Source organism: Ahaetulla prasina, chromosome 2 (assembly GCF_028640845.1).
Source record: "Ahaetulla prasina isolate Xishuangbanna chromosome 2, ASM2864084v1, whole genome shotgun sequence".
In the NCBI taxonomy this organism is placed as follows: domain Eukaryota; kingdom Metazoa; phylum Chordata; class Lepidosauria; order Squamata; family Colubridae; genus Ahaetulla; species Ahaetulla prasina.
Window position 1 is genome coordinate 262653545 of NC_080540.1, and position 6000 is coordinate 262659544.

The window sequence follows — 6000 nt, forward strand, 5'->3', positions numbered from 1 at the left end:
AATTTATGTATTTATCTAGACTCTTAAAGGCACTCTTAGGGTGATATCAACTGGGCTTCTTCAGATGAACTGAGTAGTCTACATAAAAGAGATTGTAGGTGTTTTCATTGTTACTATTAAACAATATTATTCTGCTTTAAAAAACCCTTACAGCTATCTTAAGAACATAAAACATTCCTTCTTCTTACATTTTTTTCAGAGTTTAATTCTTGATCTGAAACATATGCATTTGCATATATATCCATATATGTAGACAGTGTTCTGAAGAGGTTCATAGCTATATAATTTGCTATTTTTGTGAGCTCTTGTAATGCAGTTCTACTTATACTGTACACGCTTACTGTGGACATATGCTCACATTAGACAAAATCTGGTAACAGTTTGTCACAGATGGCAATGAGCAATGCTTCTGCTTATTTCACCCACCCAAATCACCCATGTAGCACTCATGCAAAACAAGTTCCCAGTGACTCATCTGGTGCAAATAAGAAATTTATTGTCTATCTGTGCTTCCATAGCTCCAATGATTAAAAGCAATGCTACAAAATTCAACACTACAACAATTAAGAGAATATGATTACCCATATTTTCCTTTGAACTCTGCAACTACAAGTAATCCATCCATGAGAAATTCTTCAGTCACATTTGGGCCACCATGGACCTATGGTTTGGATGTTGGACTAAGTCCTGGGAAGTCCAGATTTAAGATCATCTTTGGCCAGCAAGCTCGCTAACAAAATTTTTTATCAATCAAATTCCTTTTACTCCAACTTACACTAGAGGGTTATTGTTGTTATTGGGGTAAGAATGGGGAATTATGTATGCTGGTATCTGATCCAAGAAGAATGTGTGATATAAATCTAAAACAAACAAATAAATGTGTGCCCCATCAACAGACGAGTGAGATCTAACTAATAAAAATTCCAACCCTGAAGGGCATTTACATTTTGTAAAAAAATTTTTTTTTAAAAAAAGGTAAAGATTCCCCCCTCTGTAGTCATGTCTGACTCTTGGGGGTGGTGCTCATGTCTGTTTCCTAGCCGAGGGAGCCAGTGTTGACTTCCATGGTCATATAGCCAGCTTAACTATATGCAGAGGTACATGGAATGCTGTTACCTTCACACCAAAGTGGTATCTATGTATCTACTTGCATTTGCATGCTTTCAAGCTACTAGGCTGTCAGGAGCTGAGGTGAAAATGGGAGCTCACGCTGTCACATGGTACTTGGGTCTCAATCTGCCAACCTTCCAGTTGACAAGCCCAGTATTTTAACCACTAGGCCACCATGTTTCTTGGTTCAATTCATCTTGACCCAAGAAAATGTCTTTATTTTATCCCAGCTTTTTGATCTATTCCTGATGAATTATGTTACTGCTTATACCTGTTAGAACAATTAATTAGGTTACTGCTTATACCTGTTAGAACAATTAATCAGTGGAACAACTTGCCTCCAGAAGTTGTAAATGCTCCAACACTGGAAGTTTTAAAGAAGAGATTAGATAACCATTTATCTGAAGTAGTGTAGGGTTTCCTGCCTAAGCAGAGGGTTGGACTAGAAGACCTCCAAGGTCCCTTCCAACTCAGTTATTCTATTCTATTCTATTCTATTCTATTCTATTCTATTCTATTCTATTCTATTCTATTCTATTCTATTCCTTCTCCAGGAGCCCTAGTGGCACAGTGGTTCAAGTGCAGAAGAGGAGCAGTACTGAACTGATCTCAAATGATCCATGTTTCTTTTGGTGGTAAATTAAATGAAATCTTGCCCTTTGTTATGATCCTAGATCAGAGCAACTTTAAAAAATAGTAATAAAATAGATACATCAGTATTGAAGCATACTATAAAATAATATATCAGAACACACATAATATTTTATTAACTTCAGTCAGTACTGAGACTCAATCCACCTAAAGCAGGATTTATGTTTTATCATAAACAGTTCATAGAACCTGGCTACATTATCTGAGGTCTTTGTTCTACAAGGGTAATAAAGGAATTATTTTCTAACTTAACCTCACCTCTTTCAAAGGTCTATGTTGAAAAAAATGGCAGAATGAAAGATTTTTTTTGGGAGGGGGAAGAATGTTAGGCAAAGAAATTGCATATGTCAGTTGGATCTATTTCTTCAGTTATGAAAAATTAGGAATTGGACCAAAACAAGCAGCAGGGGACTGAGCATGCAAAATTTAGATGAACACAAATGCTTATTTGCAACTCAATATGCTGTCATATATGTATAGCAATTTATGTATATTAAAAGGTATTATTGCTAACATCACTTTGCAGGTCAGTACTTTTTTTTTTAGTCTCTTACGTGTCCTGTTTTCACTGGCAAGATCTCCCAATCTTAGCAGGATAACGTTTAGGATCCTGTGCGTGTAAGATTTGTTACACAGAATATTCTAAAGTATCTCTTGGTATTGTTAATGAATTTGTTTCAATCTATATTTCAACCACCATAAACCCAGAAAATAATATTTTTTTCAGCTGATTGCCCGATTTTGCTCTTTTGCTTGTTTACATTAAAATTACAACCACACATGTGACATATTGTCGACACACTGCCTTTTATCCATGAGTTTAATCTGTTTCTGGGTACCACACATTGTTGGCAGCCAATAGGCAACAAAATAAGCTCTGGCTTTCTAAGACTCTCTCCCACTTTTGACTTCCTGAATGGTACCATCGCTGAATCTTTCAACTGGCTTTTGTGGTCATCAACAACAAAGAGTAAAAAGAAATTGCAGCCATCTCTTAAATGTCTTGAGTATTTTTAAATACTTGGTAGGACATATATCAATGACTAAATACTGTACAGTTAGCAAAGAATGCCCGAGATACATTTAGCATCCTTGGAGTATATTTTAAGAGCATTTGGTTACAGTGTGTGGTGTATAATTTGCTGCATTCAAAGTTACATCATTATAATGCTACATATTGGGAACGTTACTAAAAGAGCAATGTCTTTGAAGCATAAACTGGTATGAACTATAGTATATATTTTGGGAAGGAATGGGAAAAAAATAAAGTGTAATTTTGGCTGTTTCTTTTTATGAACTTTAAAGAGGAAAATATGTTGTATTTTTATCCCTATATATACTTTATGATAACGACTTTAGAACAGGTATGAGATTTTTAAAAAGTCATTTGGAACAGAGAGATAACAGAAGTGTCATTTGATTCCATTTATTATAAATGATCCATTTATTATGTATTTAACACTTCTTTCAATACTGCATAGTTATCTAGCAACTTTTCAGGCAATAGAAACAGACTTTAAAAGTCAACATTTCTGCAGGTTTAAAGACCTGTGGTACATAGGTGGTACATAGTTTAAGCCAACATATTTGACTTATTGCTTAAAAACATATACCCATGCAGTCTTACGTCTTTGACTAGACCATACGTTAAAAGTCTTATGACAAGTACACAATAACATCAATGGCTGATTCTGCTTTTTTTCCATTCCAGGATCTAGATCCATGATGGTGAACCTATGGCACACATGCCAGAGGTGGCATGCAGAGCCTTCTCTGTGGCCACGTGCACTGTCGGCAGCTGCTCTTCCAGCTGGTCTTCGCGGGTGCCGGAGTGCTGGAAAATGGCCTGAAAACAGCCAAAAACCAGGCCATTTTTCGGGCTGTTTTCTGGGTCTTTTTCAGGCTGTTTTTGAGCAATTTTCAGGTAATTTTTCAGGCCAAAAGTGACCCAAAAATGTCTGAAAACAGCCTGAAAACGGCCCCAAAAGAGCCTGGAAATGGCCTGGAAAACAGCCTGGAAAACAGCCTGAAAATGGCCCCCAAACAGCCAAAAAACAGGTATGTGCATGCCTGCCAGCTGGACTTCGGGTTTCCAGTGCTCTGACGTGTACACATGCACACACATGCACATGTGTTTCGATTTGGGCACTCGGTCCTGAAAAGGTTCGCCATCACTGATCTAGATAATGGAACATTTTGCCCCTGCAGTTGAACCTTATTTTATTGTAGGCGGGATTTTAAACTTTTATTTTTTATTTGTTTTTTAAAAATATTTTTAATTCTTGAGGTTTAACCATTTGTTAGTGGGATGTTATTGTATAGCATTGTTTCTCAATCCTGGCAATTTTAAGACGTGTTGACTTTACGTCCATGAATTCCACACATCTTAAAACTGCCTAAGTTAAGAAGCACCGTTGTACAAGGATACCCGTAAGCTACCTACAGTCACAAAGTGGGAAACGGAAACATATATATTTCAAAGATATAATTTACATATATTTTATATAAGGTGAAGGTGGTGAGGCGGGTTGGGGACCACTGCTCCTTGCCCTGTGTCTTCAACAAACCTTACTAGCCAGATAACAAGATACAGGACTGAAGAAGCTTCTTCTTCAGAAAGTCCAGTTGCCTTTTGAAAAAAGTACCTTAAGGACAGCCATGACCTAGATGACTGAGAATCTCCATAGACATATACAGGAGTTAGAGAACTTGGAGGAGGAAAAAAAACCACTGTGAATCCGTAGGTTTCATGTCAACCCCCATCCAGATCAGGAAAATGCTCCACAAGAAGACTAGAGGTAAACTTTAGTGAGATCTATGGCATGCTGACTGGGAAATTCTAGGAGTTAAAGTCCACACATCTTAAAGATGCCAAAATTGAAAAACACTGGCCTTATTAATGGAATCTTACAAGTCTGACTGTGTTTTTGTCTCCTCTCCTCCCTCACCCAATGAATCAAAGAGGAACCAGTCTGAGACTCCTTTGTGGTCTCAAGGAATACTTCTGCCCGTTTTGTTTTTGTAATAGATTCTGAATATCTCCCTCAAGGTCATCTCCAGGACCCTCTACATTCCACCAGCCTTCCAAAATCAAAAAAAGGCTGAAACCTTTACCACTAGGTAAAGCAGTATTGGGGGAAAAGAGCATGCCCGAAAATCTAAGTTTAGTGAGTTTGGGTCCTACATATTTCCACATGACTATTTGCATATTGTATTGTTTTTACATACCTGCAACTGTATTCTATTCAGTTAATCCTTTACTTTTCTTAATATTATTATTTTAAAACTGAATGTATTAGAAATTTTTACCCAAATTTAAAACAAAATGATGACAATCTGAGATATTTGTCACATTACAGGTCTAACTGGCTCAAGAACTATTGATTTTTAAAATATTCTAATATTCTAAATATTTAAAAAGTTCTAACAAGTCCATATTCTAGGAACGTATTTTCACTATGCCACTGTTGTTTCACCATCCGTGATTAATGCCTCTTTTATACTTTACTAAGGGTTGGCCTGGCTAACTAGTGTTCCTGGAGTGAAGACATTTCAAAAAGATTTTATGTGGTGGCACCATGCAGAGGGCATCAGTCTTGCTTATGATTTTCTCTTACTGTAACAGTGAAAAAGCTTTAAATGAAGAAATCTTGTAAAATCAAACATTTCTTAGAATTTAGATCCACAGCATGAAAAAGAAACAACTTTCAGTTTCTATAGACAATTTAGCCATATGGTTTGTATACTTAAATGCTAGGGAATAAAATGAAACTTCATTTTTATTTAAAAAGGAACTGTGATTGTTGTATGTTGAATGACGTGATTATTTTGAGTTAATAATCACAAGAAATATAATGAAACACCAACATACTGTTAGCAGTCAATTAACATTAATTGTATTGTTACCTTTGAAAAATACCTATATATTGCTTGAGAAAATGCAGTTGGCTGAAGCATTTACTACTTTGAAAATGTCATTATTTCCCCCCTCCCCATATGCATGAATTTGAAATGGAAAAAAACATTTTTAACAACATTAGTTTATTCAACACAATATCCAATATACAACTTATGTACAGGTTTCAATGAACCACTATTTTTTTTTTTTTTTAGTTCAGCTCTCCCATTACTGTTAATTCAGAGGGTGCCTTGTGAGACAATAAATTGAATCTGTACTGACATGGCTATGGTAGGTGTGCATGTTTCTCGCTCTACTTGCTCTACCAATATTTTTTCAGA